The sequence below is a fragment of the Caretta caretta genome, chromosome 1, assembly GCF_965140235.1.
Source record: "Caretta caretta isolate rCarCar2 chromosome 1, rCarCar1.hap1, whole genome shotgun sequence".
Taxonomy (NCBI): Eukaryota; Metazoa; Chordata; order Testudines; family Cheloniidae; genus Caretta; species Caretta caretta.
In genome coordinates, this window is record NC_134206.1 from 248,423,435 (window position 1) to 248,448,750 (window position 25,316).

General features: G+C 42.1%; 1 protein-coding gene across 11 annotated transcripts in view; it reads left to right on the forward strand.

The window, feature by feature from the left end:
* The window catches only part of CHRM2 (cholinergic receptor muscarinic 2), a 242,997-nt gene that overhangs the window by 16,873 nt on the left and 200,808 nt on the right, over positions 1–25,316 (forward strand). For 10 of the 11 annotated variants that reach the window (XR_012665953.1, XR_012665956.1, XR_012665955.1 and 7 more), the window contains one exon: positions 6,384–6,517. The exons of the other annotated variant lie outside the window; for it this stretch is intronic. The gene's annotated coding sequence lies outside the window, so the exon portion shown is untranslated. The remainder of the gene's footprint in view (positions 1–6,383; positions 6,518–25,316) is intronic. 11 annotated transcript variants of the gene reach the window in all.

Sequence of the window (25,316 nt, forward strand, 5' to 3'; positions counted from 1 at the left end):
TCTCATTTGGTTTTCATGTAGATGTTTTATCATTCTATTTTTCACTATTTTTTTCAATCAATTTAGCTGGTAGTGAAGTTAGGTTCTCTGATCTATAATTCCTAGAATTAGCCTTTCCTAAACACAGGTACAATGGTTGCCACCCTGCAGTCCTTCTACGGAGTATCTGATTCCAGTGAGAGAGAGGGCATATTTTTATCAGCCCAGTGACTTCATTTTTAAATGCCTTCCAAACTCTGGGATGTACAACTATTCAGTTTTTGTGACAATGGTGCTATTTAGTTTATCAGTTTCTTTCTCTTTTTTAACATTTGAATATCTGAGAGAGAGCTGGCTAGAATTTTTTCAACAAATCATTTGTTCATCAGTAGTGCCAATTTGTCAAAACTGAAACTTTTTGCAAAGGAGGCATGGGTTAGACAAATTTCCTCACTTGAAAAAGTACTGAGAATTTTTTTTTAAATTTGTTGAAATGTTTCATTTTGACAATAAATCTCATTTTCCAGTTCAAAATGACCCTTCATTTTGAAATTTAAGCTAAGTAGGCTGGAACTAAATATTAAACAAGGAAAATGATGCAAATCAAAGTGAAACATTTCAAAATTATTGAAAAAATCCTGTTTTTATTGACCCAAAATGAAAAAATCTTTTTTTTTTTTTTTTTGGTTCACAAATATTTTTCCAATTTTTGACTTTCATCCCAATGTGGGCTGAGAAAAAATTCAAAAACTCAAAAATATGAACAGGAAATGGTTTTCCTGTCCAATTCTAATATGACAATTTTATGTTTTCTTTGTTTCCCTGAAAAGAATAGGCCCGGTGTAGACATCACTGCAACATCCTGTTCTGAAGACAGATTCAAATAAATCAGTCAGCATCTCTGCAAGTTCTCTTGTAGGCTTCCTGATTTTAATATGCTTACAGAATATCTTTCTGTATTTGCTCATCAACTGCTTTCTTTGCCATCTTAATTTCCATCCTACATATTTTTTACCATAATTTATGTTCCTTATTTTTGGCTTCACTAGGAGGGATTTTCATTCCATGGAAGTTACTCCTTTGGCTCGAATAAGCTCTGAACCTTGCTGTTTAACTAAGCACTTTTTTCTTCTTCTTGCTTTTCTCATTCCTTTCTGTCTGGTGCATTCGTGCCTTCTCTGACTCAAATCCCCCATTTTGAGTCTAAAATTTTGTTCTTATTTTTTTCTTGTTTTGACTCGAGGGTCTTTAACTAGCTTACTCTTTTATTATTATTTTTTTTAACCCCCACTTTTTAAATGTAATGTCACTGAGCTAATTTTTGGAATGACTCCTGCCCTCAGGAGGAGAAACTCCATTTACATTGTGGTCTTTACTCAGTTGTGGCTCAACTACAGTTATTTCTCAAGCCAGCTCTTGAACATTCTCTCCTCTTTTTGTTCCAGGAAAGAACCAGCTAAGGCACTGTGATGGGATGTCCACCCCACACAAGCCCTAAATGGATGAATGTGTTCAAGGTGGGGCCAGAGGGGAACCACACATTGATAGGGCCTTATGGCAGATGAAGCCCAGTTTAGGGAGAAACTGGGCTAAGATTATTAAGCCAGGAAGTGAGAGCAGGAAGGGGCTGCAGGGAGGAGGTCTGCAGTTACTCCCCAGAGGGAAAGGGAGTTGGCCAGGGAAAAGTAGGAGATCAAGGGTCAGAGTAAAGCCTGATCATGCCCTGAATGAGGCAGTCTTACAAGAGGTCAAGAAGGGGGAAATAGTTAATGGGAGCAGAAGAAGCTCCAGAAGTAAACTTAGAGGTAGGGAAAGGAGATGGTGTAGGAAGGAGCCCAGGGAAACAGCACCAGAGTCTGAGGCTGAGCAGAACTAGGTCGCTAGGTGTTGGAACAGAAGACTGCCTGAGACGGCATTCAAACAGCTGGCTGTGTGCAACTTTGTTATCCCAGAAGTCGGGAGAACTATACAGTGACCTGGCTGGAGGCTGAGTCATGAAGAAGGAGCGAGTCCCTGAGAGAGGGACCAGCATGAGCAATCAAAAGAAGGGGGGGGTGCCAGATGGGGCAAGAGAATTCCTAAACCCAGCCACAAGGAGGTACACTTGCAGTGAATGAAACCCTTTCACAGACACCAAGAAATTACTTTTTGAATCCTGATGTTATGGATGGGGCAGGGGCAGGTATGGGGTATGGGCATGTCAAAGTGCAGCTGTGCCATTGCTATCCTCCACTGGTGGAAATGTATTTAAAGTCACTTGGTAACCTTGCATCATGGGGGTAAGTTAGAATAGCTCCTCACCTTCTCTAAATTGTGCCAAGACCAAATGGCACAGGCTGGGGGAACCACAACCAACTTCCTGACCACCCCATCTTCTTGCGGGCTCTGCTGTGAGGGAGCATTCAGCCCATAGTTAGACTTGCTTTCATGCTACGCAAGGCAATAGTGACTGAGGCCCTGCTTTGGCAGTCTCCTCACTGTGGCTGAGGATGGAATGTGTGCACAGACAGTGAACTTAAAAATGATCACTCCAGGTGATGGTGAAGGGAAGAAAAGCTTTAGGGGAAGGGGACAGGCATGGGAGAAGCTTGCCCTGGTGTTTCACATTCTGTGCTGTGGCTGAATTGAAGGCTTTGGTCACCAGATCTGTCACGCTGGCATCTTTCACCGGCACTAAGTTCACTTTTCTATTTCTAACCATGAATTCTGGGCTGGTAAAAGCGAACAGAACATGAGTGACCTGAAAGAGAGGGCCACCACCAGGCTATGTTCTATATTTAGCCTGACAATTTCACACCTTCTCAGTCAGCTGAGGGCCTGTGCTTAAGCCCCAGCAGGGAGGATGTAAATGGGGTATCTCACTTGTGATAGCTTTTCCTTCCACCCAAACACGTATCTCATGGGAGTGAACTGTATAGTGATAGGACAGGAGGAAGTTAGAGCAGGTTACCACTTTGTTTCTGACATCTGTGATAACAAACACTCTTCTTTCATTAGAGGGAAAGAACATGTGAAGGGCTCGCTGTTACGTCCTCATTAAAATGAGGGTTTGATATCTGCAAGTAATTTTCCCAATTTATACACTAGGAGGGAACTTAGGGGACTTTACCAAGGGGTTTTGACATCAGGAGAAGCTCCTTAAAAGGAACCTCCTACCTATTATTTCTTTCATAATTGTGAAGCAATAAATATAAGGAAATAAGACTATAAAAGTGGAAGGAAGGAAGCAAGAAATAAAATGAAATAAAACAATGCTTTGATGTATCCTTCTTGGAGAAAATGAGTGAATTTCTCACCTCAGGAAAGAGTCAGCGAACATGTTTTCAGTGATGAAGCACAGGTGGATATAAACTATCTGGCCTAAGAAAATCCACAAACAAACAGTATCACTCTTTGGCACCATGATTTTGGCAACTGAAGGACCAGATAGTTTGCTTTAAAGGTTCTTAACAATTTAATAAGTGGGAAAATGGAAAGAGGGCAAGTTAAAATGACTGAGAATGGTTTTGTGGTTAAGGCACTTGATTAAGACTTTGGAGATATGGGTTCAATTCCTGGCTCTGTCACAAATTTCCTATGTCACCCTGGGCTAGTCATGTGATCACCCTATGCCTCAGTTTTCCCAATCGTAAATTGTGAATAATGACATTTCCTTTCTTACATACTATGTCTGTCTTGCCTATTTAGATTGTAATCTCCTTGGAGCAGGAAATGTCTTATGCAGTGCACTATGCAATGGGGCTCTGAGTTTGGTTTGGACTCCTATAAATGAACAATAAAACAACTTTTAAAACATTTCTCATTTATTCCTTATAAAAAACATAGTTGTACACTATAGGCCTGCTCCAAGTCTCACTGGAGACAGTGAGAATCTTTCTATTCACTTCTAGGGGTACTGTCTCAGGCCCTATGCTTGAATGGGTATATATATGTGTGTGGGTGACTGTGTGCTCCTCTGACAGTGATCTTCAGTGGCATTAGCTTTAATCTGGCAGCAAGTCAGATACTTTCTGTCATCCTTGGGTGGGAGGTCACCAAAAGAAGTACAAGAAATGTTGAAAGCAATTCAATTAACCTTTTGCCCCTCAGTGAAATAAAAAAAGAATGATTTTATATTTATCTAGAACCTGCTCACCTGGAACAGAGGGAAAATCATAACACACTTGTGGATTCCAGGAAGATCAGTGCAGTACCCCACTGCCAACTCCAGTATGCGTTCTAGCCTTTCACTGTCTATAGGCCTGATACTGCAATCTGATCTATGCAGCTGCACCCCCACATGCCACAGAGCCCTACAAGTTGATCCTCTTGTCTTGGAATATCCATGAATCAGTGTAAAGAGAGTGAGAGGGGGGCCAGAGGCTTGCCTCCTCTCTGCTCTCCTTTTAGCATCCTGATACCTGTGTGAAGCATGATTGAGCAGTCCCCGCACCCCAGAAATGCGAGGAGTGCAGGAATTGCTATTGTGAGAGGCCTTAGCACACCTGCAAAAGTGGCAGGTGGTTGCTCAGGGAGTTCTACTCATTTGCATAAGATTCTCCCCTCCCAACTGCAGAAGGAGCAATGGTCCCTTGTGTAGCAAGTCAATGCAGCTGTTGGGGGTCATGCACCCCATATCGCTATGTAAGCTGGCATCAGGATTTGGGATATTGTTTGTAATTAGCAGGGTTTTTTTTAAAAAAAGGCTCAAACTTATTAAATAAAAAGCAAAGCTAAAAACACGATGGATGATGATTTTTAAAAAGGGTCACTGTGTTGCTGATGCATTTAATGTCTCCAGGTAGTGGGACAGGAGGTCATTAGGAAGCTGTCTAGGCTAACATCCTGCCAAATTGGCCATCATTGGTCCTGTGTGAATCAGTCATTCCTGGGCTCATTCAGAAGTGTTCTGTACAGTATATTCATATCAGTTTAAAGCTGTGAATAAACATGAATGTAAAAAGGAACTGAAAAGCCCTGAAATAAACTAAGGCAAGGTTTTTTAAAAAATGGTGTCTACAGTTAAACTTCACTAAGTTCACATTTAGGAGCCTAAATCAATGGCCTGACTTTCCAAAGGGCTAAGGCCCTAGCCACTCCTACTGGTTTGAAAGGAGACCTCGGGGTGCTCAGCATTTTTGAAAATCAGGCCACTTTTTAGTTACTTAAATATGGATGTAGATGTGTAACTTTAGGCACAAGTTTTAAAAAATTATGGCCACAACCTTTTAAAGATAAAACAAATTGGTAATAGCAACATGGGCCCTGCTCCCACTGCCTTGCCTCTTGAGTCATTCACAGCTGTGTGAAGTGGGTGTGACATGCTGCCCTTCCGATCTGATAGCATTTTACCTCCACTTTGCACAGGTGTAGATGACTATCCAAGGTGCAAAGCGGTAGAAAATCAGGATAGATTAGTGCAACGATTAGCAGGGCATCCTGTTCTGGGGGCAATGCTGATTTTTGTGGGTTTCAGAAGCTAGGGGGAACTTCGCAGGCAGGTGAAAAAATGTTATTACAGGCTACTGTGAGTTGGAACAGGAACACTGTGTTCTTCTGACAGATGGTTGAATGACATTCTCTTCTGAGAGATGGGGAGGGGGGAAGGACAGAACATTTCGATATACCATTTTTTAAGTTTTAGCTGAGTAATGTGAACTGAAAAGCATTAAAATCAGTACATTAAAATTACTAAACATCCATTCTTGTGAGATATTGAGCAGTGGATAGCACTGAGTGTTCTCAGCGTCCATCTGGTCAGATCCTGCTCTGTTGAAATCAGCGGGAAAGCTCTCATTGACTTAGAGAGAGCAAGATAGGCCCATAGACTTCAGTGGGAGCTGAGCATGCTTAACACCTCCTAGCAGGATTCAACTCTAGCACAGACACACAAAGCACAGATGTAAAAAATTACAGAGAAATATATAATCAGAAGAACCGGCCTCAACAAGACAAAATTCTGAGCCTCAAAATGTTTGGTGGTGTTTTTGTAAGCCACTGCACAATGTGTTATACATGCAGTGGAGTTTTGCTATTGACTTCTTTGGGGCAAAGATTTCATCCTTTGCTCAAGTGCTAGAGTGCTGCTGATCAGTTGTAGGTTCAAATCTGCTGTTGCCCTGTGATGAGGGGTTGGTTTGACTGTTATAAAGACAGATCAAGGGTTTGGTTTTTCAAAACTCTTTTATGTTGGGGGTGTTCAGGGCTTTGATTTAGCTCATCAGAAATCTCTGAATGATTTGCGAAACATCAAAACAGGTTCAGATAGTTTGACACCCCACCTCCATCCAAAGTTTAGAGGTTTTCATGTCTGGGCTTTGGCTAGGGACTGACTTTTATTTTGAAAGGATGGTTGAAATATCAGTTCCTCCTCCACTTGCCAGCAGCAGGACCCAAGTTCAGAATGCTGTGTTTCCTCACTACAGATGATGGCATCGTAAGCATCTACAGTTCGTCAGCATAGCCGAGCTGCATTGCCTTCATTCCTCGCACTGCTTTAGATGCCAGTATTGTCTTTGACAGTTGCAGCAGGAGCCCAGGCCCCTGAACCCACCTCCGGGTAGGTAAAAAGTTTTGGTTCAACTTTAATTCAAACTAGGTTGGTGGGTGGGATGAAGGAAAAGCTCAACCCCTCTTTCCCCCAAGCATTTCTTTGTGGACTTGTTTCCTCGCACATCGTTAGTTTTGAATATGAGACAGCAAGGAGAGTGAGGAAGAAATTTGAGGAGCCTACTTCCAGCTTTTTTATTATTATTATTATTATTATTTATTTATTATTGCATAGCCGGAGCTCACTACCAGTGTTTTATTTCTCTTTCCTTGCTTCACTAAACCAAGCAGGAGAAATAAACACATGAAAGACAGGGAGGGGAGGAAGGAATATATGCAGTTTAGCTCCTAGCCAAGAAAGAGAAAGAATGAGTAAATTAGGAGGAATCAATTACTTATTTTGACGGTCCACTCAGGCCCGTTCTGTGGGGAATATCACCTCATTGTTTTTGTTGTTGCACTAATTAGCTCTCCATCTCCTTAGCCCATTGTGCGCTGCCGTGAAGCTGGGTTCCTGCACTGCAGTGTTAAGAAATTATGATTACTGTGCAATGATTAGTTATTTCACAGGCTACATGGACCTGCTCTGCAGTTGTCACACTAACTCTATCTTGTGTATTGTTTTAATCCTCTGCTCCCTTCTGCAGAACTCAGTTCTGCCACAGGGCAGTTAGTGAATGTGTGTGTGTGTGTCCCCTACTCTGACTTCACTACTCTTTGAGCTCCGACTGGGGGACACCAATCTCCCTAAACAACAGTAGGGACTATAGTCCTGTTTGGAGCATAAAAGGCACATGTTTTAAAGACTGTTATCTCTTGGTCTGCCATAGCTTTTCTGTCATCATGATCTGAGACGAGGCCTCAAGCTGCTCAATAGTAAACTCCTCTGGCTAGTTCAAGGACAGCATCAGTGAGTTTCAGATGGAGTCTAATCCATTCCTCCACAGCTGGCAGTATGATTACTGTATATGAGACCTTGGAGGTAGTGAGGCCTCAAGGGAATTGGGGAGGGACATGAGATGCGGGGAGGGTAGAAGAATCCTCAGGGATTCAGAGGGGAAGGTAGGATGAGGTGGCAACTTACAGAGAGAGCCTCTTTCTCAGCCGGGAGGCATTCGTGTTATGCTTTGTAAGAAGGAGAGGTAGTCACATTGGTGTTTATACTGCAGGCCCACCTGGGCTCTCAAGTCATTCTGTTAACAACATTCCTCCCACCTGGGAGGAGCCAGTCAGCAGTTTTCATTTCCATGCTCTGCCTGTATGTAATGGAACCCCCCCTTTTTTTATGGAGGAAATGTTTATCTAGGGTGAATGATCTCACCACATTCTCTTTTAGGTGAGTGTGTGTGTGTGTGTGTGTGTGTGTGTACATGGGTGGATTGGAAGAGGAAAGGTTTGCTTTTCAATCAGCTTTTTGCAGTTTGATATGAATTGTGCAGCATCTAAAAATGGCTGGTCTTCATTAAAAATAAATTTAGAAATTAGTGGCATGACTGTTTGGGCATCTGATGATATAACTATCAGCTCAGCTTTGGGTTTGGTCCTGCAGTCTTTTCATTGGCAAAGCCCTCCCTGACTTCCTGCATGCAAGTGTCAAGATCAGGCTCTTTGTAGCTATCTCAGCTCATGAGTTGCTGGACATTAGCATTGAAAGGAAACATCTGCTGCCCTGTTCTTACCTACAGCCTTCCATGAGGGCAAAAAACAAACATTCTCAAAGGCACAGTGGTTCGTGCCATACAGCTGCTGTTGGTACCTAGATTGTTGTGATGTCTGCCCCATGGCTAGAAAGGAAGGGCTTAGTTGGAGAAATAATCAAAAAAGCCTAGTTTATCATTTACTGGGTAGTTCTTAAAATTGGACTTTGCCAACTTTGTAACAAATTTATGAACATTTTGTGTCGTGTAGCGATTGCATAATTTATTGACTAAACGACTTACAGGAGGCAGCGAGGTTTTACTGCAAACAAGTGAAGGATTTGTCATTTTCATAGAGCAGTGCTGTGGTCACCAGCATAGATTACAGCCAGGTCTTAAAATAATGGGGAGAGCAGTTTCCCCCTCTTCTCGTTGGGCAAGCAATGCCCCTCTGGACCCCTCTTCTGTTTCAGTCCACTTTCTTTAGAGCTAAACAGGGCCTGCATCCATCCAAACTTTGGGGGCCTCCTATTCAGGTTCTTCCTCACACTAAGATAGATTCTTTCCCTTTCTGCCTGGCTCCTACTAATAAATCCTCCTGAATGTCTTCCCCTTAAATGAGGCAGCCTAGATGGTAACCCAAATTACACTGGGACACCATCTGCTGCCCAGTCTCTGATTCACTCATTATGTGTTACAGTCTCAACTAAAGGCCACAGTTATGATTGGGGATCCTATTGTGTTAGGCTCTGTACAAAATTCAGATCACCCTGCTCTGGAGAGTTCAGTCTGTTTATTTTATTTGGTCGTTAACATCATGATAACCGAGCACCTAATCTAACTAGACAAAGGATGGAAGGAGAACCAGAAGCACAGGGAAATGAAGTGACTTGCCCAGGACCACAGAGTAGTTCAGTGACAGAGCCAGGACTAGAACCCAAGTCTCCTGAGTTCCAGTGTGCTGGCCTACCATGTTGGAAACTAGTGGTGGATGATGAATTCTCACTGAAAAATCTGAAAAATGGGGAAAACTATGTTAATTTTGGAGCAGACTCTACCCATATCTTTGTGGAGAAGTGTTCCTTGAGAAATAGAAACTGGGCAAGGGGCAATCAGTCCTAAGTGATGGATGAATACTGTTCCAAAGGGATAGGAGATAGATCATAGAATCTCAGGGTTGGAAGGGACCTCAGGAGATCATCTAGTCCAACCCCCTGCTTAAAGCAGTGTCAATCCCCAATTTTCCCCCCAGATCCCTAAATGGCTCCCTCAAGGATTGAACTCACAACCCTGGGTTTAGCAGACCAATGCTCAAACCACTGAGCTATCCCCCCTCCTGCCCTTAGAATCAAAACTAGCTCTGATGTTCCACAGTGGAGAAAGTGCAACTGGCATGTAGAACCCTCACCTGTCCCCAGCCTTTCTTCATTAGCCTCTGCTGAAGGGAAAATGCATTGCCTGGAGCAGATGGAACTGTTCACTGCCAACTACTTGTCCACTGGATTTTTCCCCCCTCTATTTGTGAATTGCCCACCAAAACACAATGATTTTTACAAGTGTTTGCTCTTCTTGGTGGTTTGAATAATAGTTTTCATTAACAAATTAGGGCTGATGGATTCTGACAAGCTGTTTGTAGCGAGGACTCCTTCCAGTATTCAGTGCTCAGAACACAGTAGTCTCTATGTGTGATCATCCAGCTCACATGACCTGGTTTCTGTTCCCTGATCGGATGACGTAGCCTTTATAAACAGGAGCAGAGCCTGAAAAAAACACTGTGGCATTTTATCCCTCAGAGTGGAAACATGACAGATAGGCATAGAGAATGCGAAGACATTTTAAATTCTCTCCTGTCCCCCTTTTCACTAGAGAAAGCATGAGATCTGGCTATGTACATAGCTAATTTCAAAACAGTAGGGTGGGAGAGACCAAATATGAGCCAGATTCACTGGCTATTCAGCAGACTTTACGTTCACTTTGCTCTTGTTCTAGTAACAGCAAGTAATTGCTGTGGGCCCATCTTTCCTAACTGGTACTGCTATTTCTTGCCTACTCTGCCCTTCACCCCGTCCACCCATACTCCAGGAAACTAACAGCAGCAAGGCTATGGCTCCTCCCTCCCAGCTGCCCTCATATATGGTGCTGATACAGTACAGTGCTGAAGGCTGTCGGCAGGGGTGAAAGTAAAATTTCTCTCTTACTGGTACGGGGGGCAGTTCTCCCGGGGCGGGGCCTCGGGCCGAAGGGGCGGGGCTGGGGGGGGGTCAGCTTTCCCCAGCCAGCCTGCCCACGCCGCCCGGGGCTCCAGCGGCAATTTAAAGGGCCCGGGGCTCTGGCCAGCCCTGGGGTAGCTGCTCCTTTTGCCCCCCCCCACCCCTATCAGCAGGGTCCTTTTGCAGCGGCAGTGATTTAATGTCACTGCCCCTTTTGCGCCCCCCCCCCATCCGCCTCCTTCAGGCGCTTTAAAGTCAGCGGTATGGGCCGGTACGGGAGGCTACTTTTTACTGGTACGCCGTATGGGCCCGAACCGCCGTACTTTCACCCCTGGCTGTAGGTGGGATGCAGACCCTCTTAAGACAACTAGACTAATGCAAAGGAACCACAGGGTAGGTACAATCCCCACCCTGCAAAAAACCTAGGGGACAGCCCTGGGAGGTCCCATGGGTGGGATGAAGGATGGAGAGGGTGTGGCTGGGTTGTTCTTATGCCCAGCAACTTTATGCCTTTCCAGTGACTCATAGTGCCGTTACAGTAAGGGTGCAGTTTAGGTTAGCCCTCAGAGCTGAGCTAACCTCGAATAGAGAGCACATAACAGCTCCCCCATTCCAGTAGCAGCCCAAGGATGAATCTCCAGGCATGAGACCTTTCTACTGTTTGAACATCACCCCTCACCGAATCAGACTCTGGTTCGATAGAGCTACTTGCAGAGCAAGGTAGTATTCATGGGAGCAAGGGTGGCCAAATCTCTCTTTCATCGGTTTTCTCATTCGTCCTGCCTCCTGGCAGCCTCACTCCCACACGTACACAGCCAGTATATACACTTGCTGAAAATACAGGGCAGCAAATCTGAACCTGACCAAAAGAAATATTTTACTCTGTGACTTTTAATTTAATTCAATGGAATTATAGACCGTGGACAGTCACTGAAATAAATAATAGGCATTTTTAAAACGCATTTTTGTGTTCCTTTGGAGCATGAAATAGAGACTGTTTCTGAATGTCAGGTCATTTTACCAGAGGGACAAAAGGTCTTTTCCAGTGTGGTAATTCCTATTAGCCTATGTACTAGAAGAAGAACAGGAGATTAAGTTTACATGGGAGTGAACTAAAGAAAGCCCAGTGAGGATGATCCTTTTGCGTCTATGGTGCTTTCCCTCTGACTGTGTCAGAGTGCTTTAAAAACTTTCATTCAATACCGCATGAGATAAGGGACTTCAGTATCCCCATCATTACTGATGGGGGGGGCGGACAGAGGGAACTGAACTACAGCGAAAAATAAGATACTTATGTTAAGTCATGAATGGCAGCACCAGGACTAGAATCCAGATCTCCTGTCCCCCACTCTAATGCCCTGCCTTCCTTGTGGAGCTTTATTTATATTTGCTGGTATCAGCTGGAATAGAAGGAGAACTAAAAGGGAGGAGCATATCTACCTGAAAACAGGTTAGCCAGGCTAAATACCATGCATCTGAGTGGTCTGATCCAACTTGGGATCGACCCTTAACCCCCACCTCCTATCTTAGAATTCCTCTCCCCCTATGTGAGCCCCTTTGTCTTTGACTCCTCCCTCCTTTGACAGGACATACACTAGCCAGGGCTATATAAATCAAAGCCTGGAATCAGGAGAGTTAGAATAGATGAGAAGTGCCAGTTTCTCAGGAAAGAAACAAGACCACATGGAGATCGGAAGAGTGATTGTAGCTTCATTACAGGGGCCGTTTTGCCATTGAAACAGCTTATTGCCTGTCACAAGCTGTTTTTACTTTCCAACTCCCAGCAGATGCAGGGGTTGGCCTGACATAGAAGCGATCTATCCCTGTTTTGTCCATCTCATACCTCTTCCTCTATCCGGTGCTTATGGATACTTACAGGTGCAAAATGATATTTCATCTGAAAAATGTGTCTCAATTATAAGGGAGGATGAGAGTGAGAGGATGAAGATTCTCTCAGTGGCCCGCACCACTGTGAAACTGTAACAGGACTAACTTAGTCACATAAAAGTCTAAAGCCAGGCACTAACTCAGACCATGAAGAGAGGCTCCTGTAGTATACTCTTAGTGGAAACACGCCCCTTTATTTGGACCACATTTGGATTCAGCCACCAAATCATACAGCTGGTCAAAATATCTGAATGTTGAGCTTCCAATTAAAGTTTTCATTGAAAATTCAATTCGCGATGAGAAAAGTCTGCCCAAAATTTTCAGTTTTTTGACTGTCAAAAAACTTGAATTTGTTTTCTTGATGATCCAAAATTTCAATAAACCAATAGAAAATTTCAAAAAGCAACTGATCCCTCCATCGAATCCCAGAGGAGAAGGGGAGCAGAGAAGGAATTATACCTCCCTGACTCACAGTTCTCCAAGGACAACATACACCCCTACATGCTGCCCATAATCTGGGCTAGAAGAAAAAGAACAATGTAGTCCTAGGGAATCTTTTGGGGGCAGGAACCTCATTCTGTCTTTATGTTGTCTGTAAGGCACATGCCACACTGTTGCTCCTATATTAATACCTGTTGGACCTGTTACTGGTAGAGTGAATACATCTTACATGGGTATGATTTGATGAATGCTATGTAATGACAGTGTGCAGTTCCGATCAGCCTCTGCAGACTCCTTTGAATCACATTTGGTCATAAAGTCTAGCAGTACTTTCCATGTAACTTGCACTTTGGTTCAGAGGCATGTACTGTGTGCACTTTGTTAGCAACACAAAAAAATATAACTTGACATTATTATTTACAGTCTTTGATGCTACCTCAGTGCCCTTAGTCCTAATTCCAGTGGGTAGATTTCCCTTGTAGCCAGAATCTGCATGATCACTCACACAGGTAGGCCCATTGACACTGGTGGGATTACTCACACGAGTAAAGGCTACTAGTTAAAGTAAAGGTTGCAGAATTGGATTCCTTAACTGGACATAACATGTCAAGGAGTTTTCTGCCAAATAATAGGAGCTATCTCCAAGCACTGGCAAGATGGTGAAGATCTAATTTTCATTTTGTATTTGAGAGTGATGTAGAAGAAACTTGCAAATGACAAGGCAGTTGAAGTTGCCATAACTCTTTTAAAAAGAAAATGTGTATGTAATGTGTGTATAGATCTCTCTAATCGGTTCCCTGGCATTCTGGAACAAATCACTATACAAATCAACAATGAAGAGTATGGGCCAGATTCTCAATTGTGTGCATCAGGGTAGCTGTATCTAAAAGTTAATGGAGCTCAGCTGATGTTACGCTAGCTTAGCTTTTGCCACCCCACCCCCCCACCCGAATTAACTGAAACAGTTTTTTCAGCCCAACTCGCGCTGAGTAAGCTGCTAGTCTTTCAGAGGAAAACATTTCTGTGCACACTCTGTCTGGGAGTACCTCATTCAGGAAAATCGACTCGTTTTGCTTCCGAAATCCATCAGCATGTTATTGTCTTAGTAGAATGTAGCAGTGAATGGATTAATTAGCTTGAATGTATAGGTCTACGTTTAAAAAAATCCAGGAAACGTACTGGGCTTGTTTACACAGAACAGTTTCTGAGGTGTGGTTTTGCTTTCTCCACATACTTGGGAAGTGAAGTAGCACTCGTGATCAAACTTACATTTATCAAATGGGACAGCATTCATAAAATCTTGATGTTTTTCAAGACATAGTCTAGAACTAATATGTACTATTGTTTCAGTCTGTCTTCCTGTTCCTTTGTCGTCTTACTTCCGCTCCCTAATTCACTTATCAGAGTAGGAGTGACTATATCACTCACAAAGACCTTCTAATTTCAATTTCAGGTCTAAGTTCACATCTTTAAATTATATGGCTCTTTCTTCCCTATTTTAATTCATTACAATGATTATGTATCACAGCTATTGAATATTCATCATTATCATCACTCCCATAAACACAATGATCATTGGGGCACCATCATTGATGAGCAATCAACCAATTGTCTCCACCCCTGATGATTGTGTGTCAGTGCTTGAGTCTCCGTGAAGTCCATTCCTGTCCATTCTTTTATGCTGTCAATCCATCTCTTCTGTCTACCTCTTCCTCTGTACTGTCCCTTGGAAGATGATCTTGGATAGGCCAGACGATCTTGTTACATGGCTGTACCACTTCGGCTTGCACTTTTTCACGGTCATCAGGAGGTCTTCATATGACCCAGCACATTGGGTGATAATGTTGCAGACTTCTTCATTAGTGACGTGATCGAAGGAGGAGATGCCCAGGATTTTACGGAAGTATCTCATGTCTACTACCTGTATTTTCCGTTCAAGTTCTGCCATAAGGGTTCATGTCTCGCACGCATACAGAAAAATGAAGATGACCAGTGCGTGCAGCAATTTCAGTTTGGATTCCAGGGAGATGTTCTTGTTCCTCCAGATTGGCTTTAGCTTTGCCACTTTTGCTGTTGTTTGCACAGTTCTTGCCAGAATTTCTGCCTTTGATTCTTCATCAGTGATGATTGCCCCCAAATATTTGAACTGTTTCACTGTCTCCGGCTCTTGTCCACTGACAGTGATATGTGAGCTGATCCTGTCACTATTGAATATTATGTACATTTTATTAAACTATTGCACATAACAAATCAGAATTAATTAAAATACTATAGAGCAATATGACTATAGCTTCTTCCAGATAAACTCTCTTAATGTTAATGACAGATAATACATAACATCAGAGAGAGGGATAAATTAAACACCCTGGGCTGGGGAAAAATTATATATTTTCAGCTGTATTCTGAAAAGTGATGGATGCTAAATGAATTACAGAGATGTAGGCAGGTTGTTATTTTATCTTGTCAAAAAAATTCTATCAAAACTCTTTCAATGAAAAATTGAGTTTTCTATTAAATGAAAATTTTCACAGAAGGTATCTGCTTTCCTTGGAAAAAAATATTTATTTTTTTTTAACCAGAAAATCAAAAATCAAAACTTTTTGGCCAAACCCCCCAAATGTTGGGATTTTCGAGTTTTCCTTTTTTTCCTTTTTTTTTTTTTTTCAATAAAAAGTCAATTTTCTGGGGAGAGAAGTAAAGACAGATAAGGTTTGTGAGATAGTGGTTGGGGGAGGATATGTGTTTGTTATTACTGAAAGATGTCCTGAAAAAAGACTTTGGGCCAAAATGTTGACATTTTGGTGAATAAAATTAAAGTTTATAATCCTGAATGGCTTAGTCTACATTTGGAGTGCCTTAGGGCTTGTCTGCCCTGGCAATTAACAGCACTGCCATTTTCTTGCCCAGGGGTGTAGAAAAAACACCCCCCTCAGCACAGCAAGTTGCAGAGCTGTAAAGCACCAGTGTAAACAGCGCTGGGAGCCGCGCCGCTCGTTGAGGTGGTTTCTTAGAGCACGGGGTGAGCTCTGTACCACGACCACACAAGGCATGTTAAAGGGCGGCCAGTGTAGACTAGCCCTTACACTGTACCATATGGTAGGTAACTTTCACTGTTGACGTGGCCAATAGGAAATTCCTCAAGTAGACTAGAATTATTCATTACAAATTGAGGCTTTGATTCTGTGAACATTTAAGCCCATGTTTAACTTTGAAACATGAGTATCCACCTGGGCTTCAGTGGGACTAGTCACATGCTCCAGTTAAGTAAGTGTGTGTGTGTGTAAATTGGGGGCTTCACTTCTTTTTTTGGTTGAATCACTTGCAATCTGATCTCATTTTCTTTGAATTTATTCATAAAACCTAAATGCTAGCTGAATAATTTGGATCAATAAGTTTCACACTAGGGGCTGTTCACTGTATGTTTTCTTCGACTAATTGCGATTCATGTTGCGTGGTTGATCCATTTCCATAGGTTACTTGGTCCTACTAAAGTATCCCTATTCAGGACAGGGTAAATCTCACTAAAGTCAAAGTATGTGCTTAAGTACTGTCCTGCATTGGGGCCTGACTGAGTGAAGTATTTTGAACTTGGTAATAATGAGGAACAAATAGCAAATCATGGAGTTCAGGTCTGAATTTTCAGACAAGTAATCACCTGTGCTGAAATTAGTGAAAATCTTGGGATTTGCAAGCATTTATGCAAATACCTGGCATGTGTTCAAATAATTGCAATGATTAATAATATGACACCATAAATCAGCATGAACTGAGCGGAGTCTGCACATCTGCTTGTAAAATATTAATGGGTCTTGGTTTTATTGTGTTTGAGTGCTTTATTTGTACCGGGGCTTGTCGGTCCTGAACCCCGACACCTGTCGGCTTGTCAGTTCATAGCCCCAGCACCTTTGGGCTCCCAGCCAACAGCCACTGCTCTCCAGCTGCCCAGCTCTGCAGGCAGCACAAACAGCAGCAGTGCAGAAGTAAGGGTAGCAATATCATACCATTATTATCCTTGGTAATGACCATAATATCATCGCACATTCAGAGTCATAACAAGTGTAAAATTTAAATCATTGCTTGAGCCCCAGCACCTCTTTCATTACAAATTAAGCACCAGTGTTTAACTATTCTACCAGCTCTAGAACAAACCCACAATGTAGAGGGAACAGATGGGGGAAGGAGGGAAGAGTCTAAAAACATCATCTATCCTTCCTGAAGAAATAACTCAATCCAAGGTCTATTTCTCTGGCTGCAGCTGAAATAAAATCATTACAGGGTCCTGGGGAGGTCATACATATAATATATAATCTTACGCCCACACAAAAGCAATCCAACTTGCTCTGTTTTTCATCTTGGCCTTAGGCCAGCGAAATATTCCTGTATAAAACTGACAAGATCTAGTCTTTGTGTCCACTCACTCAGAGCCAAAATGAGTGACTGACGCCTCCTCTTTGTTGTTTTGTATGCATCATCTTGAGGGGGAGGGGGAGGAAAGGTGTTTCCTGATATCCTGAATGTATTGAGTCTAATATAATGAAAATGGAAAGAAGGAATTAAGAAGCTGCAGCAACGCTGCCGATGCATCCGTGAGTCTGGTGATGGCAACACACATGACTCCAGCAGCCTGCACAAATTTTCTTCGAGGAATAAATTAGCAATGACACCACCTCTGTTGCTGGTTCAGACTCTGTCTTTCCCTTTTCAGTCCAGTTTGGTTCTGAAGTCTTTCTCATCAGCTCTACAACTTGGTTTTTGTTTGTTTGTTCTTTTTAAAGCTGTCCTGTATTTTTAGCAGTGCCAGAGGTTAACTTTGTTTCAGTTTGCTATTATTTGTCCATCTTTCTTCTGTTGCTTTTACATTTATTGTTGCTTTTCCTTACCTCCTTTTATTTTCTAGAAGCTTTGTCCTTTTATGTATTTCCCCTCCCCCACACACACTTTTCATGTCCATTTTGCTGCCCAGTTTTTTGTTTCCCGTAGATACGGATCACCAGCTGTGGTACTGGTAAACTCATCACTAGTTGGGGTGAGTTTATATGCAATGCAGCTGCAGAGAGTGGAATGAGGGACAGAAGGTGGCTCTGTGCCAACTTTCTGCTCTGCCAATTCTAGGCCAGCCAAAGGCCACAATGGACCCCGGGGTAATGCACAAAGTAGCTGGAGATAGGGCCACAAACCTGGCCCTTGATTTTTATTTCACTCATTTTCTTTTTGTTTCTTTATAGTTAAAAATAATTCTGAAATTTGCCTTCATTTCCTGTCTTTCCATTAATGTCCTCTCACCAATCTGCTGCAGTCCCTCTGTGCTTGCTACCTGTGATGGCTGAGGCAAAGCCACGCTGGCTGAGACAGCTTCTTGCTACTTGGGAGGCCCTGGCACTGCACCCTCACTCCTCACATAGTATTTCCTGGTATAATTTGCACAAAGGTGCTGATCCAAAGCCCATTAAAGTCAGTAGAAAATATCGCATTGACCTGAATGGGCTTTGGATCAGGCTCAGAGTGCACATGTGCAGTGGTGGTTCCGCCATTTCGGCCCCCTCACTGGGCACACTGAAATTTGTACCGGCCCATTCAGAAACATGTGGAAGTAGATATATCTTTGATTTAGTGTCTTCAGATCACTTTCGTGCACTGCTCACGGCCGTTGATTTAACACATCTCTGCAAGCTCAGCTTCTGGAGGAGATATGGTTTCCAGGCATCTGCTCTGTTTTCCTCCAGCCCATTGTGCATGCTCCACAAGGTGTGTCCAAAGTTGCAGCGATATCAGGGTCTCTTGGTGGCCGCCTGCATTCCATTGGACAGCCTGGCAGCCATTGCAGAGGACTAAGGAGCTTTTTTCAAAGGTATCCTAAATTAATCGGCACATGATCAGCCAAGAAGGGCCAGAGTGCCCCTCCGAGAAATGCTATTGCTTTCTCTATCACATACCATATTATTGCAGAGAATTCCTTTTCTTCTAAAATGTTTGAGTCCAGTGTATTTCCATGACAGATGAAGGCATGTTCCCTCTTGCCTCTAAACTGCCTGTATTAATTACTTTCATATGTTGGTGTCTAGAGGAGTAACGCTGGGCTAGCTGCTCTGGACCAATGAATGGAGAGCTTTTTTGGCTTGGATGGCGCAGAGTTTGCAGTCTTCTGGCACTAAGGAAGCTAATGGACAATAATCTCCCACAGGAGTAGTTCCATGAGCAGACAGTGAAATCTTTGCCAGGCTGCAGCAGTGGGGGACACTCTTCTCAAAGGCAAGGCCGCTCTGGAAATAGGGCACACTTCAGTTCCAACCTGCAGAGTTATCTGCTGTATTATTAATGCTTTGTGTCAGCAGAAGTACACCCTTTTATCCAAACACAGTTGGGTCAGAGGTAGTCTTCCAAGATATCCTGAAATATGTCACTAGTACAGTTGGGTGTGAACTGGGTTTTCAGTTTGTGGGAAATTTTACAATTTCAATTTTTTCCATTCCGAAATGGAATAGGAAAAAAAAATGAAACTACCTGTGAAACTAAATTTTTAAAAAATCATTTGGGGTTGATCAAAACATTTTGTTTAAATAAACTCGAAACATTTATTCCAAATCTGACATTTTAAATCTTATATAAAAGAATTTCATTTCAAAAAGTCATTTAGGAACCAAAAAGTCAAAACGATCCATTCTGAAAATGTCCAACTGAGATGCTTTGACATTATTGAAACATTTAGTGTTTCAAATAATTCAAAAGTTAACTGTGGTGCAGAGGGCCATACAAGCACCTGAATGGGTATATTCGGCTAGGCCATCACTCAGTAGAATTACTTTGTGATGTGACATGATATTGCATGGTGCATGCTATGTGGAATTACTGTGTGACATATCATGTTCTTGATTATCATATCAACAAGCCTGTTATTCCAGAGAGTGAATAGTGATCCCACAATTGTTTGGATCACGAGGTAGCCCCTGTCTTTGAAGAGCCTGCTAACCCAGGCTATTACTTTGTTTGTTTTGCTATCCAGGCCTTACTTGCTCTCTGACCTGAGGCTAAGTCTCTTGTACTGTCTTAAATCTCTGCAGTGTGGGACTTGTAGGAATTGGTATTACAATGACAGACACGTTGAAACACTGCTTTGTGCATTATGATGTTGCACAACAAGTTGAATTTCCTTCCGAGACACTCAGTGATCTCCCACACAATGTCATGACATGTCCCACAGCAATCCTACTGAACAGTGTTGGTGGTGACCATGTGATATACAATGCCATGGTGTAAAAACTTAGCTCAAAACACCCATGTCCTGAGTGAGCTTGAAGTAGCCAGAAAGAAACCAGAATTTCTGTTTGCTTGGTTGGAAAAAAAGTCAGCTTAATAATGTTTTAGCACAACCACTATTTTCTGAGGGCTAAAAGAAATAGAAATAAATTTCTCCTGCTGTTGGTTTCTGTTTCTTAGTTTCCTTTTGCTTTTGTCAAGCAACATTGAATGTTATTTCGTAAATAACCCTATACACTCTTTTTAATGTCTGCATATCCTCTATCCATCTGTCAATCTTTCCTTTAAGTTTTTAGGGAAGGTCATTACAAAGTAGATAAACAGATTTGCAATCAATATCCAATCAGTATTGCATTGCAGTATCCAAACTGTGAATACGTGGCTGGAGCATTTCTTTTAACACAATTTGTCTTTTATGTAAATTTTATCTTTGCCTCCTAGTTCTGTTGCTGTCACTTATGGTATAATTAATGGGTAAAGGCTTTTGTCATTCTACACATCCACGTTTAACTAACAGTAATGTTACATGTGTCACAGTAAATGCTTGTGCCTCTATTGGATAGTGTATTGTTCCCTTACTTTTTTCCCATCTTCGCTTTTGCTTTAGTGAGTTTGCTTTACTGATTTTGCTTGAGGTTTTCCCTACTTCCTAGGTGTTCTTCCTCTCTCTGCCATGTCTCAGGAATTGCACCTAGCAGCTTTACAGAAATAATGATGAGCACTGAAACAAATTTATCCAGCAAGGCACCATGCCACTGCAGAACTGGGCATGGCTTTTAGCTCCTGGGCCTGACATCTGAGGAGAATCACAAGACTAAGTGTGACACATGTGAGCCAGGCCTCCGCTATTACCTGTTCTCCTGACAGCCACCATCACAGATCCTGTCAGGCAGTATATCCTGTCCTCCTTGTAAAACAAAATCTGAGACCAGAATTTTAATGCCATCTGCATTCTCTCAATGATCAAATTTTTCATATTTTTTTAAAAGGTAGTTTAATGGTCAGCGGGTGTGGAGCATTTTGAAGCCCATGGCTGCACTGAAACCATGGTTGTGATAGCATGAGAAGTCACCCTCTATCTTCTGAGGATTTATGTCCTATCTCAAACATAGCTATGAAATGTGCTGTTTCCCACACAGCATTTTTTAAAGAGGGCTGTTTCTGCCAAGCTAAAATTTCTGATGGCATAGTGTGTGGAGCGACATTTTTCAAAGTGTCATTTGGCTATCATGAATCTAAAGCCCGGCTATTCGATGAATGAATTGACTTGTGCTGTCCCTACGATCCTTCCATACAAGGATTCAGATGTCTAGTTCATTTTGCTAAACAGCATTCCATGTGCAGAGTGATGTAGGAGTAGATTGGCATCTCCCACGAAAATGATAGTACTGACCTCCTTTATTAAGTACTTTTGAGATCTACAGATGAAAAGTGCCATATAAGAGTTAGACATTTATTTATTTATTTTTATTTATTAAGGAGCAGGTGGAGACAGCAGAGCGGCACATCTAAGATGTTATGCCTTTTCTTTGGAAAATGTCATGGCCACATGCTCCTCCCACCCCCATTCAGCACTAATCATGTCGTAATTGTCAGAGCCCAGACACGTCACAGGAGGGAGTTATCAAGAGCGACCTCCTCACCAAATGATCTATTTTTAATACATATTGGTTTGTTGGTAGATGCCATTTTCAAAAGGTGGTCTTATATAAGCTCACAAAGGAAATGATCAAATTTGGATCTAGGGCAAGACTGTATCCCAGCTATGGCCAGGTAGTCTCCTCTCTGTAATTCAACTGCCCCAGTCGATGAAGTCTAAGAGCTCCCCTATAGGAGAATATCACCCTAGTACCATCTAAAAATATTGCTCCAGACAGAAGAAACCTAGATCTGAAGTCTGTCCTTTGATTGTTTTTTACAGTACCTATTGCATAGCTATATGCAATTATTATCATGCAATTATGTGATAAGCAATTATTAGACATTCTGATGTCTTTAGCCAATCATTCCAGTGCTAATCAGTTCATTTCGTCCTTGGCTTTTTCTCTGATTTCTTTCCTGAGGTGAGCTGTATGGCTTATAAGGTGAATATAACAATAAAGGGGAAATTTCTTTTGTTTTCAGTTTTGGTTTTAAGTGTTTGACTGAGCAGGATATTTTGCAACATGGAATTTGCATGGTGACATTATTGGGTAATGCCAGCATCAGCCCTGAAATGAGTAATTCCATCGTATTCTCTGTCCCTTTTAAGGCTTTAGATTAATGTTGGCCCTTACTGGTCTTCAGGCAAGTTCTGGCCCTTCTAGAAATCATTTCATTCTTTGACAGACTGCAAAAAGGATGTGATTGAACACAGTGAAAAGCCCTCCAGTTAGAGCACCCAACAGCGAGTACTCGTTAGCTCAATAGTAGAAAGGGTGTTGAGATATACAATAGATTCTGGCTGGTCACGGAAATCTTACATCAAAAGTACCCATCAGGGGGGAAATCCTGGCACAAATTGAAGTCATGGGAGATTTGCCTTTGACTTCGTGAGGCCAGGATTTCACCCCACAAGCTTGCGGACGCCAAGTACTTGACAATAGCTTTCTTCAGACTAAAAAAGGATGAACCACTGCAGGAAATCAGATCCTTTTTCCCCTTAAAAGACTAAGCAGGCTGGATAGCCATAAAGTATTTGACTGTCTTAGGGTGAAATCCTGGCCTCACTGAAGTCAGTGAAAGTCTTGCCACAGACTTCAGTGAAGCCAGGATTTCACCCCTGGTGTTCCAGATTTAAAAATGCTCATCTCTCCTCTGTCTGATCCTTTGATTTACTGCCTTTAACAAACATGGAATTCCTCCGACTTGGCAGAACCTACTTTTACAAGTAACTTTCATGCTAAGTTCCACTGCTGTCAGTGCTGTGAAAATTAAATTACGCTTTCAACACAACTCCCATCTTACTCATGTGGAAATCCCTCCTATCGCTGGGAAAAACTAAATTGAATTCTTCACAGGAGTACCATAGGGAAATGCATGATATTCAGAGCTTCTGGGAAACACCACTACCCACCCACGCTCCCATACACTTTAATTGAAGCGGATGGTGCTCAGCACTTTTGAAGATCAGGCCTCTTAGGCGCACACACACACACACACAAATCAGACATCAGGAATGTTTAATATAAGTGCTGGGCTGGTAGTGATAATGGTCTTACTTTTACATGTCACCTTTCATCTACATGCAATCATAAAATACAGTAATAATTGATTGTACAATCTTATGCTTTACCCACCACTGAAATACAGCTACTTCTGGAGTGAAACATTTCAGAAAGCACAACACCACTGCATATCAGCTGAGGGCAGGAATAAAGAATACTGTATCTAATTATAACTGCAGGAGAAATTTAGGACTGAAGAATGTAATTACTCAACTTGTAGAATAGTAGCAGCATATCTGATCTCCCAAGACCATCATGTTCACCTCCTAGAAAAGAAGAGGTCCTTTGAGCCATCATATTTGTTCACAGTATCATTTGTGGGCGATGGAGGCAGCTTTATCTGACCCTTACTAGTTGAAGTGAGAGATACCATAACAGTGGTCTTTAAGGGAACCAGCAGGGAAGAAAAGAGAAGATACTTTGATAAAAGTAATTTCTTTGTCACGTAATTAGCCTGTGGAACTCATTGCCACAAAATATCATTGAGGCTAAAAACTCTGCAGGATTCCAAAAAGGATTGGACATTTATATAAACAATGAGAACATGCAGTTATAACAGTAAATATTAACTCCCTCCTCCAAGTTAAAAAAACCAAACAAACACACTTCAAGGGTTTTGGAAGGGGTATGAATTCTCCTGGTTCAGGGAATAATCCAGCCTCTGTCTGTTGGGCAGGAGGGTGGAGGAATTTTTATTGGGGGCAAACTATCCCATGACTCCCTGCAGCGAGTTTTTGACCCCTCCTCTGAGAGAGCTGGTGGTGCCCAGTGTTGGAGGCAGGGGATGTATGTCTCATCCTGTGCAATGGGGAAGCCTGGAGAAATCCACCCCCACCCCCAAGATGTTTAACCTAAGTTGAAAGAAGGCTAAATTCAGAGCTTTCCATCTATATCCCATCTCTGAAGAAGCGATCGTTCTAGGCTTTCACTGGGGAGTCCATCTCTTTGTGCTGTCGTCACCAGTCAGAAAATTCTGAACAAACTTTTTTTCTGATGCTGCATATGAGGCTAATCTACTATAGTGGTGACAAGACTACAAGTGAAAGTAACTGAATGCAACATAAATGACCGTTTTTCAGTGATATGGTATCTTACTGCCAATCTCACTACAATATATTTGAAGCATTTGTTTACAGTTCCTCAGGGGCTGGGGGAGGAGGCAGGAGAGACACTTGAAAAGGAGACAAGAGCAGGGAGAACATTCATCTTCCACCTAAACTACTACTTTATGGAAGCAGCTACCAGTTTCTTCCAGACTTTCTGATGCTGACTGCTCTAGTAAAACTTTCACTGGCCAGATTGATGCCAATGAAATCAAGACCAATAAATCTGCACTATCCGTTATCTGATAAATTAATCAGGGGACTGCTGACACTTAGTAGAAAACTTTCAAAAACATGCAGCTTAGTAGCAATTTAGATCTATCAGGTACTGTGTCTATTTTTCTTCCTTATTCTTCCCTGTTCCTGATTCTGCCACACTTTCTCAGCACAGTACCCTTCTCCCCTAATACAGTGGCTCTCTACCTTTCCAGTCCCCTTTCAGGATTCTGATTTGTCTTGTGTACCCCCAAGTTTTGCCTCACTTAGAAACTACTTGCTTACAAATCAGACATAAAAATGCAAAAGGGTCACAGCCCCCTATTCGTGACAAATTTCTTTCCTTATTTTTACCATAAAATAAATCAATTGGAATATACATATTGTACTTACATTTCAGCATATAGTATATAGAGCAGTATAAACAAGTCATTGTATGAAATTTTAGTTTGTACTGACTTTGCTAGTGCTTTTTATTTAGCCTGTTGTAAAATTAGGCAAATGTCTAGATGAGTTGATGTACCCCTTGGAAGACATCTGCATATCCCCAGGGGTATGCATACCACTGATTGAGAACCATTGTCCTAATAGTCCCGTACATTTTAGTGGGGTTACTACAGGATTAAGATACTACCCAGCTGCAACCTTGTGTATTTCCATAGGGCTACTCAAGTATTAACATGCTGCTCAATAATAGTCCTATGTATTTAATTAGGGCTACTCTAGGAGTAATATGCTAGCCACTAGTAGTTCCCTATACTTCAAAAGGCTTATTCAGGGAGTAAATTGCTACTCACAGCAGTTGCACATATTTCATAGGGCTTTCCAAGGAATAAGATACTACTCAGTAAGGAT